The sequence below is a fragment of the Anomaloglossus baeobatrachus genome, chromosome 1 (assembly GCF_048569485.1).
Source record: "Anomaloglossus baeobatrachus isolate aAnoBae1 chromosome 1, aAnoBae1.hap1, whole genome shotgun sequence".
Classification (NCBI taxonomy): Eukaryota; Metazoa; Chordata; class Amphibia; order Anura; family Aromobatidae; genus Anomaloglossus; species Anomaloglossus baeobatrachus.
In genome coordinates, this window is record NC_134353.1 from 234,973,066 (window position 1) to 234,986,074 (window position 13,009).

Consider the following 13,009-nt stretch of genomic DNA (forward strand, 5'->3'; position numbering starts at 1 on the left):
GTGGAATTTGTTTCCCACTATGATGGAGTTACAGGCAATACATCCGTCACATCTAAAACAACCCTTCAACATTGGTATAGCCTCAAAAGGATTTTTTTGGGCGAGATAGCTGTGAACCAGCCGGTCCTTCAGCGATCTCGCTCTCCTATACGTAACGGATGGCCTGTCTGTAAGAAGGTCTCCTATATCACCATCCATTTTCAATATGGGCCAATACTTCTCAAGGATGTCTCTTACATCCCCCGCTCCATTGTTGAAAGTTGTTATAAATCTCATCACATCCCTGCCCTCGTCCTTCACCAATTTTTTAGGGGGGTATAGAAGATCTGTTCTTTTAACCTTCTTTATGTCAGCAGCCGCTCTACTTATCACTTGTTCTGGATATCCTCTTTCAAGAAATCTTTTCTCTAGATCTTTAGACTGGTTTTTGAAATGCAATTCATCAGAGCAGTTCCTCCGAATTCTGGCGAACTGTCCCTTAGGGATGCCCCTCTTCAAACTCAGGGGGTGACTGCTTTCCCATTTTAGTAACGAGTTAGTTGAAGTCGGTTTACGATAAGTACTCGTTACCAAGTTGCCTCCCGAGTCTTTCTCGATCAAAAGGTCCAAAAAGGATAATTTTGACTTATTCATCTCAAAAGTGAAAAAGAGACCCAAGTCGTTTTTATTCAAATCATCCATAAACCTCTTTAGTCCAGCTTCATTGCCTTTCCACACCATAAAAATATCATCAATGAATCTATACCAGATTCCGATGTTCTCATTGATGGACTCACGGTCCTCTCTGAAGACCACTGTTTCCTCCCACCAGCCCAGGAGCAGATTTGCGTACGACGGGGCACAGGGGCTCCCCATCGCTGTGCCCCTGAGCTGGTGGAAGGTGTGGCCATCAAAGGAAAAAACATTGTGTGTCAGGCAAAACTTGAGGATATCCATGATAAAACCAGTGTGTTCTTCACACTGTATTCCCCTGCCCTTCAAAAAATATTGGGCCGCCGACAAACCCAAGTCATGGCGTATGGACGAGTACAAGGATTCAACATCAATACCCACAAGGAGCGTCTCTTCCTCAAATGTAAGTCCTTCCACTTTTCTCAGCAGGTCAGTTGTATCTGACAGATAAGAGTCCAAGCCTAAAACAAATGGCTTAAGGATGTTATCCAGATAAACACCAAGATTCTGTGTCAGATTATCGACACCAGAAATTATAGGTCTACCTTTCAGGGGGTTAGTCCCTTTATGCAGTTTGGGTAGGCTGTAAAATGTAGCCATCACTGGGTGCCTTGGGAGGAGGAAGTCAAACTCAGACTTACTGATCAGTTTCTTCTCCAAAGCAGTCAGGAGAATCAATCTCAAATCCTTCCAATACTGTTGTGATGGATTGGACTTCAGTCTCACATAACTATTTTTGTCCCCTAAGATGTTATAACACATTTCAAGATATTTTTCTCGATCCATCACAACAGTGTTCCCCCCTTTGTCAGATTGCTTAATAATTATATCAGTCGCCTTCCCCAAAGCGTTAAGACTCACCATCTCCTCCTTAGTCAGATTAAATTTTACCTTATGGTTGGGTTTCAACCTTTCCAACTCCTGAGAGACAAGGTTACAAAAGACATCAATTGCACTGAGATCATTCTGGATTGGTGGCATTCTAGTACTCCTCAGTTTGAGATCTGTGAAGGGACCCTGACCCGTTAATTCAGGTCCCATCACATCCAAACTATATAGGAGTCGGACATCTTCCAGGATGTCATCCTGAATACCTAGATCAGTGCATGTCTTTTTGTTATCCCTAATGAAGTATTTCTTCCACTTCAGTTTCCTAATGAAGAGATTGAGGTCCTTAACGCTTTCAAAGCCATTGTAATCTGTCGTCGGCACAAATGAGAGACCCTTACTAAGCACACTTAATTCGATGGTGGTAAGTACCCTGTTGGAGAGGTTAACTACTTGCTGGTGTCCGGAGGATTCTGATAACCTCCTCGGTTCGTTCGATTTCTGAGGAAATATTCCCTCGGCTCTAAAAAATGGCCACTCTGATAAGGTTGATTAAACCTGCCCCTCCCATTCCCAAAGTTCTTTTTCCTTCTACCTCTAGCTCCTATATTTCTTCCTTCGGAATCAGATACATCAGTATCCGTTGTGGAGCACTCGGTCTCACTGGGTTTCACAAAACGTGGCGGGGCAAAGTTATATATTTTATTTTCCCTAAAATCTTGCAGATCTCTATTATAGAATTTATGTTTTTTATCTTTCAAATGATACTGATATTTTTCAATTGTATTCTGCAGAACTTTTTCTTTACCTGAAAATTCTGATTCTTTTGAAAAAGTATTAGTCATTTCTATCTGTTCTTTAAGTGCTATCTCTAGATCTGCAAGATTCTTTTTCTCTTCATCTAAGAGTAAGGTCATCAACCTTAGAGAACTCTCAGTGGCTTCTTTCTCCCATTTTGCAGCCAGTTCCTGGCTTCTATATCGGTAACCCGGCTGAAGGGAGATCCTCAGATGCCTAGGGACAATCCTATCACGAAGATAAACCTCCAGAGACTGTACTTCCCACCAAGAAGCTGTCCTGTTTTTGTAAATTTTAGTTAGTTCACGAAAAGCCCCATTAAGGGTAGGAGTATATTTTTTCTGTACGAAAGTTTTCTCTGAGAAAACATCCTTTGCTTCATTTGCCCAGGAGCCTATATCAATACCTGTACTCAGGAAGCCCGCCATACCAAATCAATATATTAAATAGCCACTGGGTTAAATACACAGATTAACAGTTCAGGACAGCAGTATTGCGCAATAGGGTCACCATATGCGAGAAAAAATTCTTTAAAATTTAACTTTTAATTAAATTATTCATAAAAATGAGGATAATCCTCACTGACAAACAAACAAACAATACAAGAATAGGTTTGGCCCCTCCTACTTTTCAAGAGTTCAATGCAAACCACAAGTAGACTATTACCGCTAATATAAAGTGGAACTTTTTGCCCATGAATCAGGTGCCAGTTTCATAAAGTCCACTGATAAATAAAGAATTGGAATTATCTCACCAAATTCTGATATACCACATATTAAATTCGAATGGGTTCAGGCATCCTCCTGGCGGAACCTCATGATTATGAAATTGTACCTCCCAACGCGTTTCGTTAGAAAAGCAAACTCATCAGGGGAGCTTATAATTGTGGCAATTACATCTCAGATCTCATAAAAAATGAGTCCAAAAAGTTCATCATATGCTGAAACAAAACATATATAGAGTAACAATAAGTATCAGCATATCAATGGTTAATCACACAATCATATGTGGAGAAACTCACCAAAGATCATAGACTCAAAACAGGAGTCATATGTGCGGTCAATCCAATTCAGGTCCCACAAGCCATGGACCTCACTTGCAATGGCATGCTGAAATACATTTATAGATAAACAGACATCAGCATGTCAGGAACGATTCATTCCATGACAGCATGCAGACAGAGCAGGGGGACTCACCACATGGCAGGAGCGGCCGTGCTTCTCGCTCTAACAAGAGAGCCACCGCAGACTGTCAGGGTTTAAATGTTCCCACCCTGCACCAGCGTGTGACGTGGTTTCCGCCCATTCCGGTCACATGACCGCAGAGGAGCACACCACGTCATGATGTTTACACTGTAGCCGTGGTGATGTGCACCTCCCCTCAGCAAGTCATGTGACAGAACGTCACACAAACAAGGGAAACAGCCCGATATTAAACTGCAGGCACACAGTATCATTCCGGCTTGCATGCAGATTCAAAGAATCGTCCAATCCTCCAGCATTCATTCACAAGTAATCACTAGGAGGGTGGGTGACATCCTTCTAAAGTGGGGCTTTTGTTCTCCACGGGCATGTCTTTGATTATTGTGGTGGTATGGCTGTGACCTTTTGAGTATGGTATGCAATCACCATTATACTGCTTGTGATATACACTGGTGAAACCGACTGTTCAAAATAAGCGGATATAAATCACTGAGTCATGAGCAGTCTGTTCTGTACAAACAATACCCTCCTAGTGATTACTTGTGAATGAATGCTGGAGGATTGGACGATTCTTTGAATCTGCATGCAAGCCGGAATGATACTGTGTGCCTGCAGTTTAATATCGGGCTGTTTCCCTTGTTTGTGTGACGTTCTGTCACATGACTTGCTGAGGGGAGGTGCACATCACCACGGCTACAGTGTAAACATCATGACGTGGTGTGCTCCTCTGCGGTCATGTGACCGGAATGGGCGGAAACCACGTCACACGCTGGTGCAGGGTGGGAACATTTAAACCCTGACAGTCTGCGGTGGCTCTCTTGTTAGAGCGAGAAGCACGGCCGCTCCTGCCATGTGGTGAGTCCCCCTGCTCTGTCTGCATGCTGTCATGGAATGAATCGTTCCTGACATGCTGATGTCTGTTTATCTATAAATGTATTTCAGCATGCCATTGCAAGTGAGGTCCATGGCTTGTGGGACCTGAATTGGATTGACCGCACATATGACTCCTGTTTTGAGTCTATGATCTTTGGTGAGTTTCTCCACATATGATTGTGTGATTAACCATTGATATGCTGATACTTATTGTTACTCTATATATGTTTTGTTTCAGCATATGATGAACTTTTTGGACTCATTTTTTATGAGATCTGAGATGTAATTGCCACAATTATAAGCTCCCCTGATGAGTTTGCTTTTCTAACGAAACGCGTTGGGAGGTACAATTTCATAATCATGAGGTTCCGCCAGGAGGATGCCTGAACCCATTCGAATTTAATATGTGGTATATCAGAATTTGGTGAGATAATTCCAATTCTTTATTTATCAGTGGACTTTATGAAACTGGCACCTGATTCATGGGCAAAAAGTTCCACTTTATATTAGCGGTAATAGTCTACTTGTGGTTTGCATTGAACTCTTGAAAAGTAGGAGGGGCCAAACCTATTCTTGTATTGTTTGTTTGTTTGTCAGTGAGGATTATCCTCATTTTTATGAATAATTTAATTAAAAGTTAAATTTTAAAGAATTTTTTCTTGCATATGGTGACCCTATTGCGCAATACTGCTGTCCTGAACTGTTAATCTGTGTATTTAACCCAGTGGCTATTTAATATATTGATTTGGTATGGCGGGCTTCCTGAGTACAGGTATTGATATAGGCTCCTGGGCAAATGAAGCAAAGGATGTTTTCTCAGAGAAAACTTTCGTACAGAAAAAATATACTCCTACCCTTAATGGGGCTTTTCGTGAACTAACTAAAATTTACCAAAACAGGACAGCTTCTTGGTGGGAAGTACAGTCTCTGGAGGTTTATCTTCGTGATAGGATTGTCCCTAGGCATCTGAGGATCTCCCTTCAGCCGGGTTACCGATATAGAAGCCAGGAACTGGCTGCAAAATGGGAGAAAGAAGCCACTGAGAGTTCTCTAAGGTTGATGACCTTACTCTTAGATGAAGAGAAAAAGAATCTTGCAGATCTAGAGATAGCACTTAAAGAACAGATAGAAATGACTAATACTTTTTCAAAAGAATCAGAATTTTCAGGTAAAGAAAAAGTTCTGCAGAATACAATTGAAAAATATCAGTATCATTTGAAAGATAAAAAACATAAATTCTATAATAGAGATCGGCAAGATTTTAGGGAAAATAAAATATATAACTTTGCCCCGCCACGTTTTGTGAAACCCAGTGAGACCGAGTGCTCCACAACGGATACTGATGTATCTGATTCCGAAGGAAGAAATATAGGAGCTAGAGGTAGAAGGAAAAAGAACTTTGGGAATGGGAGGGGCAGGTTTAATCAACCTTATCAGAGTGGCCATTTTTTAGAGCCGAGGGAATATTTCCTCAGAAATCGAACGAACCGAGGAGGTTATCAGAATCCTCCGGACACCAGCAAGTAGTTAACCTCTCCAACAGGGTACTTACCACCATCGAATTAAGTGTGCTTAGTAAGGGTCTCTCATTTGTGCCGACGACAGATTACAATGGCTTTGAAAGCGTTAAGGACCTCAATCTCTTCATTAGGAAACTGAAGTGGAAGAAATACTTCATTAGGGATAACAAAAAGACATGCACTGATCTAGGTATTCAGGATGACATCCTGGAAGATGTCCGACTCCTATATAGTTTGGATGTGATGGGACCTGAATTAACGGGTCAGGGTCCCTTCACAGATCTCAAACTGAGGAGTACTAGAATGCCACCAATCCAGAATGATCTCAGTGCAATTGATGTCTTTTGTAACCTTGTCTCTCAGGAGTTGGAAAGGTTGAAACCCAACCATAAGGTAAAATTTAATCTGACTAAGGAGGAGATGGTGAGTCTTAACGCTTTGGGGAAGGCGACTGATATAATTATTAAGCAATCTGACAAAGGGGGGAACACTGTTGTGATGGATCGAGAAAAATATCTTGAAATGTGTTATAACATCTTAGGGGACAAAAATAGTTATGTGAGACTGAAGTCCAATCCATCACAACAGTATTGGAAGGATTTGAGATTGATTCTCCTGACTGCTTTGGAGAAGAAACTGATCAGTAAGTCTGAGTTTGACTTCCTCCTCCCAAGGCACCCAGTGATGGCTACATTTTACAGCCTACCCAAACTGCATAAAGGGACTAACCCCCTGAAAGGTAGACCTATAATTTCTGGTGTCGATAATCTGACACAGAATCTTGGTGTTTATCTGGATAACATCCTTAAGCCATTTGTTTTAGGCTTGGACTCTTATCTGTCAGATACAACTGACCTGCTGAGAAAAGTGGAAGGACTTACATTTGAGGAAGAGACGCTCCTTGTGGGTATTGATGTTGAATCCTTGTACTCGTCCATACGCCATGACTTGGGTTTGTCGGCGGCCCAATATTTTTTGAAGGGCAGGGGAATACAGTGTGAAGAACACACTGGTTTTATCATGGATATCCTCAAGTTTTGCCTGACACACAATGTTTTTTCCTTTGATGGCCACACCTTCCACCAGCTCAGGGGCATAGCGATGGGGAGCCCCTGTGCCCCGTCGTACGCAAATCTGCTCCTGGGCTGGTGGGAGGAAACAGTGGTCTTCAGAGAGGACTGTGAGTCCATCAATGAGAACATCGGAATCTGGTATAGATTCATTGATGATATTTTTATGGTGTGGAAAGGCAATGAAGCTGGACTAAAGAGGTTTATGGATGATTTGAATAAAAACGACTTGGGTCTCTTTTTCACTTTTGAGATGAATAAGTCAAAATTATCCTTTTTGGACCTTTTGATCGAGAAAGACTCGGGAGGCAACTTGGTAACGAGTACTTATCGTAAACCGACTTCAACTAACTCGTTACTAAAATGGGAAAGCAGTCACCCCCTGAGTTTGAAGAGGGGCATCCCTAAGGGACAGTTCGCCAGAATTCGGAGGAACTGCTCTGATGAATTGCATTTCAAAAACCAGTCTAAAGATCTAGAGAAAAGATTTCTTGAAAGAGGATATCCAGAACAAGTGATAAGTAGAGCGGCTGCTGACATAAAGAAGGTTAAAAGAACAGATCTTCTATACCCCCCTAAAAAATTGGTGAAGGACGAGGGCAGGGATGTGATGAGATTTATAACAACTTTCAACAATGGAGCGGGGGATGTAAGAGACATCCTTGAGAAGTATTGGCCCATATTGAAAATGGATGGTGATATAGGAGACCTTCTTACAGACAGGCCATCCGTTACGTATAGGAGAGCGAGATCGCTGAAGGACCGGCTGGTTCACAGCTATCTCGCCCCAAAAAATCCTTTTGAGGCTATACCAACGTTGAAGGGTTGTTTTAGATGTGACGGATGTATTGCCTGTAACTCCATCATAGTGGGAAACAAATTCCACAGTCAAGTGACCAAGAAAGAGTATGACATCCGGTCGTTTATTAATTGTAAAACACGAGGTGTGATATATAAGGCGACCTGTATATGCAATATGGAGTATGTAGGTAAAACTCGCAGGGAACTAAGACGACGGATAGGAGAACATCTGAGGGACATTAGACTTAATAATGATACATCATTGGCGAGGCACATTAATAAAGTACACAATGGAGACTCCACTGTTTTGAAATTTCAGGGTATCGATCACATCAGGCCTCCACCTAGAGGAGGGGACTGGGATAAGAGACTGTTGCAGCAAGAATCCAGATGGATTTTCTGGTTGAAAACACTTCATCCTAATGGTTTAAATGAAGAACTCTCTTTCGCACCCTTTATTTAGTGGTGTTGTAGGGTGAGCTTAGTTAGGAGGGTGAGACGTCGGCCGAGTGGGGGCGCCCACACATCGTTCTGTCTTACGGCGCCGACCCCCACGTGATAGGTAGGGCCATCCCTGAAATTTGGTTTAAGTAGGGTCAGGCTAATATCTATGTGGCGGTTTCTAATTCTATTTCTGATTGGTATTCTTAAAGGTTCCCCTGATGAACCTCATAGGTTTTGGAGGTTTGCTGTGATCGATATGGGCACAATTTATTGCTAGCTCTTCAGTAGGTTATTTTAATCTGACTATTAGTATGACATCGGAGCCCCTTTGCTATTTTGCCCTTTGAGTATAATATTGATTTTGAGCTTTTTTGAGGTCCCCATATTTCTGGGTGACATCCTTCTAAAGTGGGGCTTTTGTTCTCCACGGGCATGTCTTTGATTATTGTGGTGGTATGGCTGTGACCTTTTGAGTATGGTATGCAATCACCATTATACTGCTTGTGATATACACTGGTGAAACCGACTGTTCAAAATAAGCGGATATAAATCACTGAGTCATGAGCAGTCTGTTCTGTACAAACAATACCCTCCTAGTGATTACTTGTGAATGAATGCTGGAGGATTGGACGATTCTTTGAATCTGCATGCAAGCCGGAATGATACTGTGTGCCTGCAGTTTAATATCGGGCTGTTTCCCTTGTTTGTGTGACGTTCTGTCACATGACTTGCTGAGGGGAGGTGCACATCACCACGGCTACAGTGTAAACATCATGACGTGGTGTGCTCCTCTGCGGTCATGTGACCGGAATGGGCGGAAACCACGTCACACGCTGGTGCAGGGTGGGAACATTTAAACCCTGACAGTCTGCGGTGGCTCTCTTGTTAGAGCGAGAAGCACGGCCGCTCCTGCCATGTGGTGAGTCCCCCTGCTCTGTCTGCATGCTGTCATGGAATGAATCGTTCCTGACATGCTGATGTCTGTTTATCTATAAATGTATTTCAGCATGCCATTGCAAGTGAGGTCCATGGCTTGTGGGACCTGAATTGGATTGACCGCACATATGACTCCTGTTTTGAGTCTATGATCTTTGGTGAGTTTCTCCACATATGATTGTGTGATTAACCATTGATATGCTGATACTTATTGTTACTCTATATATGTTTTGTTTCAGCATATGATGAACTTTTTGGACTCATTTTTTATGAGATCTGAGATGTAATTGCCACAATTATAAGCTCCCCTGATGAGTTTGCTTTTCTAACGAAACGCGTTGGGAGGTACAATTTCATAATCATGAGGTTCCGCCAGGAGGATGCCTGAACCCATTCGAATTTAATATGTGGTATATCAGAATTTGGTGAGATAATTCCAATTCTTTATTTATCAGTGGACTTTATGAAACTGGCACCTGATTCATGGGCAAAAAGTTCCACTTTATATTAGCGGTAATAGTCTACTTGTGGTTTGCATTGAACTCTTGAAAAGTAGGAGGGGCCAAACCTATTCTTGTATTGTTTGTTTGTTTGTCAGTGAGGATTATCCTCATTTTTATGAATAATTTAATTAAAAGTTAAATTTTAAAGAATTTTTTCTCGCATATGGTGACCCTATTGCGCAATACTGCTGTCCTGAACAAGAATATAAGTACTATAATATTGCCCCTATGCACAAGAATATAACTACTATAATATTGCCCCTATGCACAAGAATAGAACTACTATAATACTGCTCCTATGTACAAGAATATAACTACTATAATACTGCCCCTATGTACAAGAATATTCCATAACTTTACATTCCATAATTCCATAACACAAAAATCCAATACACAAAGATAAATCAAAGATTTAAGTGCTATCTATGCCTTTTGCTATCTGACTCGGTTACAGCCGGGATCGCAGACGGGAACGCTACTGTGACTCTGTGCTAGCTTTATTCAGACCGCTAGTTTCACGAACGGGAACGCTACTGTGACGCGGTTCGAGCGCCTCGTTGATAACGAGACCGCTAGCGGGATCGCTATTGCGACGTTGTTCAGAACGTGACGTGATGACGTTGCTCACGTCGCCTTTGAAGTCTGTTGGGCGGTGTACATGTTCTGTTAATGTTCAGAGGCGGGAACATGGCGGCTAGGAGTCGCAGTTCTCCATGGGGGCCTGTGGAGGTCCGTTATTTAGTAAAAATGATGGTAAAAAAAGACTATTTCTGTGAGGCACAGCATGACCATCCCATGCTTCATAAGCAGGCTGTGCTGAGGCTAATTAGTAGAGGCCTGGCCCGTCGATTTGGGGTGGAGCGATCCACAACCCAAATTAGGAAGAAACTGGCAGACCTGCGGTATAAGTCCAGTGAACTCCTCGCCAGCATCCGAGCAGACATCGAGAGGCGTCATGGTGAGTGCTGTTTAGCGGCTTTGGTCCTGTTCAGCTTTGTTTACCCATGAACAACCCATGGCTTTATGGTTCATGGATCATGGATATTTACCTGCTTTCTTCAGCTCTGCTGCCTCCCGCTCCTGACCACTGCTCATTCATTGATTATTCACCACACTCAGGACCTGGAAGCCGGAGCGGCGCGATGACAGCACCGGGCACAGCACCGTTGAGGGCATCAACGCAGGGACAGGTGAGTATTCTGCAAGCACAGTGGCCTCCAGGAGGTCATCAGAGTTTCCAATGAACTTTGATGACCATCCTGCGACACCCACGCTACAGCTTCATGGGTTCATCAGAGTTCATTGGGAACTGTGACGAGTCCCCGAGATGCTCCGGCTTCCAGGTTCTCAACATACACACACACCTGTATACTCACCCAGCGATGCGGTCCCCATCACTGTCCCTGCTTCCAGCTGCTCACTGCAGTGAATATTCAGTGAGTATAATTACCATCGATAAGGAGCGGGAGGCAGCAGAGCCAGAGACAGCAGCGCTGGAGAGAGGTAAATATAGAAAATCTTTTTATTAAAAAGACCCGTGTTTTCTCTGGTATTTGTCACACTGATGTCACACAGATCACATCAGTGTGCGATCCGTGTGACACCTGTGCTGCCAGTGAAAAAAAGGATAGGTGTGCGTGCAGGGCCACGAGGGGTCACATAGTCCGTAACTTACTGTTTGTGTATGAAGGATAGTATATATGTTATATACAGTATTGGGTAAAACCTCCTTCCTTACGCAATGTGGCCGGGAGGCATGGAAGGGGAGCTTCCTCGTTCCTGTGGCGTCACACGCAGCGATGTGTGCTGCTGCAGGAACGAGGAACAACTTCGTTACTGCTGCATTCACGATTTTTGAGAATGGACACCCATGTCGCCGATTAGCGTTTTTGCCCGTTTTTTCAACGATGCAAAATCGCTCATCGGAGTCACACGCAACGGCATCGCTAATGCGGCCGTTTGTGCGTCAAGATTTCCGTGAAGCCATCGACTTATATTTGCGATGTCGTGGTGTGTCAATCCCCCTTTAATGGTGTTGGACGCAGCTTACAGCAAGAAAAAGTGCTGTGAGGTTCCCGCAGAAAACATATGGGAACATTGACTGAAAAATCTGAAAAGTTCTGTCTGGTGGAAAAATGAAAGGTATTGAAAAAAATCAGTAAAACAAAAATAATCGAACACATGGGTGCTGAACGAGTTATCGAGGACCTGTCACCCACTCCCCACGCATGCATAAGTGCAGCAATGAATGCAGCATACATACTTTCATAACATGGACATTAACTGTGATATTCTTCCCCGACACTGGTGACCCAGCGATTACAATTGGAAAAACATGGCACAAAATGCCAATGACCAATCATTAAAATAAAAAAAAATAATCTTAATTTATATAAAATTTACAAAGAATAATAATACAATTGTGTAAAATATGAGGTAGTTTGGCGAGGACCCAAAGGAGGGGATTTATTTCTGAAACATATGCACTAGAAATATACACACACATATGGCTTCTAAACTTGCTCACTCAGATATGCAACGAGACAAGAAGGATAGTCAGATGACTGGACAATGCTCCAAACGCGATTAGAACAAGGTTGTTTGGAAAGCACAGTGTAGTTCAAATGCAATATATTGCAAAGAAAATAATCACATTATACCGAGATATCTAGTGTGCATATCAGAGGGACAAGGTGGCGAAAATGAGCTAATTATCCTTTGTAAAAGGTATGGTAAGCAAACTTGATCATAGGTAAATTTCAGATAACTAAAAACTTCAATGCTCCTGGGGTAATGGGATTATTTACTCTTTGCATATATTAGGATTTGATCAACACTGTGCCAGTCTTTACAAAAACCATTTCGCAATAAACCATGCTGTGTAATCGCGTTTGGAGTATTGTCCATTGACCTGATTATCAGTGTTATCTCAGTGCATATCTAAAGAAAATAATTACATTATACCTAGATATCTAGTGTGCATATCAGAGGGTCAAGGTGGCGAAAAAGAGCTAATTATCTAACTTGATCATAGGTAAATTTCAGATACCTCAAAACTTCAATGCTCCTGGGGTATAATGGGTTTATTTTATCTTTGCATTTGAATCTCTGATTATCATTGTTATCTCGGTGCATATCAGAGTGACATTAGAAGCCTTGAGTACAAGCCATATGTTATACTATTTACAGAACAGAATAAAATAGAAGAATTTAAGTGATTGATTTTTGTGCCTTGTTTTTCCAATGAATGCAGCATGTTTGCTGCTTTGAGGCAAGTGGTCCCCATGTGTCTGGTGCCCCTAGAAAAAGGTTTGTCAAACATACGTAAAAAAGCAGGCTATACACGGGCTTTACATGCTACA

The 13,009-nt window shown here is 42.3% G+C and overlaps 3 long non-coding RNA genes across 3 annotated transcripts; 2 read left to right on the top strand and 1 right to left on the bottom strand.

The window, feature by feature from the left end:
- Positions 1-2,783: 2,783 nt before the first annotated feature.
- LOC142291462 (uncharacterized) lies at positions 2,784-3,575 on the bottom strand. The gene is made up of 3 exons (XR_012750494.1): positions 3,495-3,575; positions 3,320-3,407; positions 2,784-3,238 (listed from the first exon to the last, which is right to left on the bottom strand). It is a non-coding gene; the product is annotated as an uncharacterized LOC142291462 (long non-coding RNA).
- A 699-nt stretch (positions 3,576-4,274) lies between these two features.
- LOC142291465 (uncharacterized) lies at positions 4,275-4,930 on the top strand. The gene is made up of 3 exons (XR_012750496.1): positions 4,275-4,355; positions 4,443-4,530; positions 4,612-4,930. It is a non-coding gene; the product is annotated as an uncharacterized LOC142291465 (long non-coding RNA).
- A 4,116-nt stretch (positions 4,931-9,046) lies between these two features.
- Positions 9,047-9,797, top strand: LOC142291469 (uncharacterized). Its single transcript, XR_012750497.1, has 3 exons — positions 9,047-9,127; positions 9,215-9,302; positions 9,384-9,797. It is a non-coding gene; the product is annotated as an uncharacterized LOC142291469 (long non-coding RNA).
- The last annotated feature ends 3,212 nt before the right edge of the window (positions 9,798-13,009 follow it).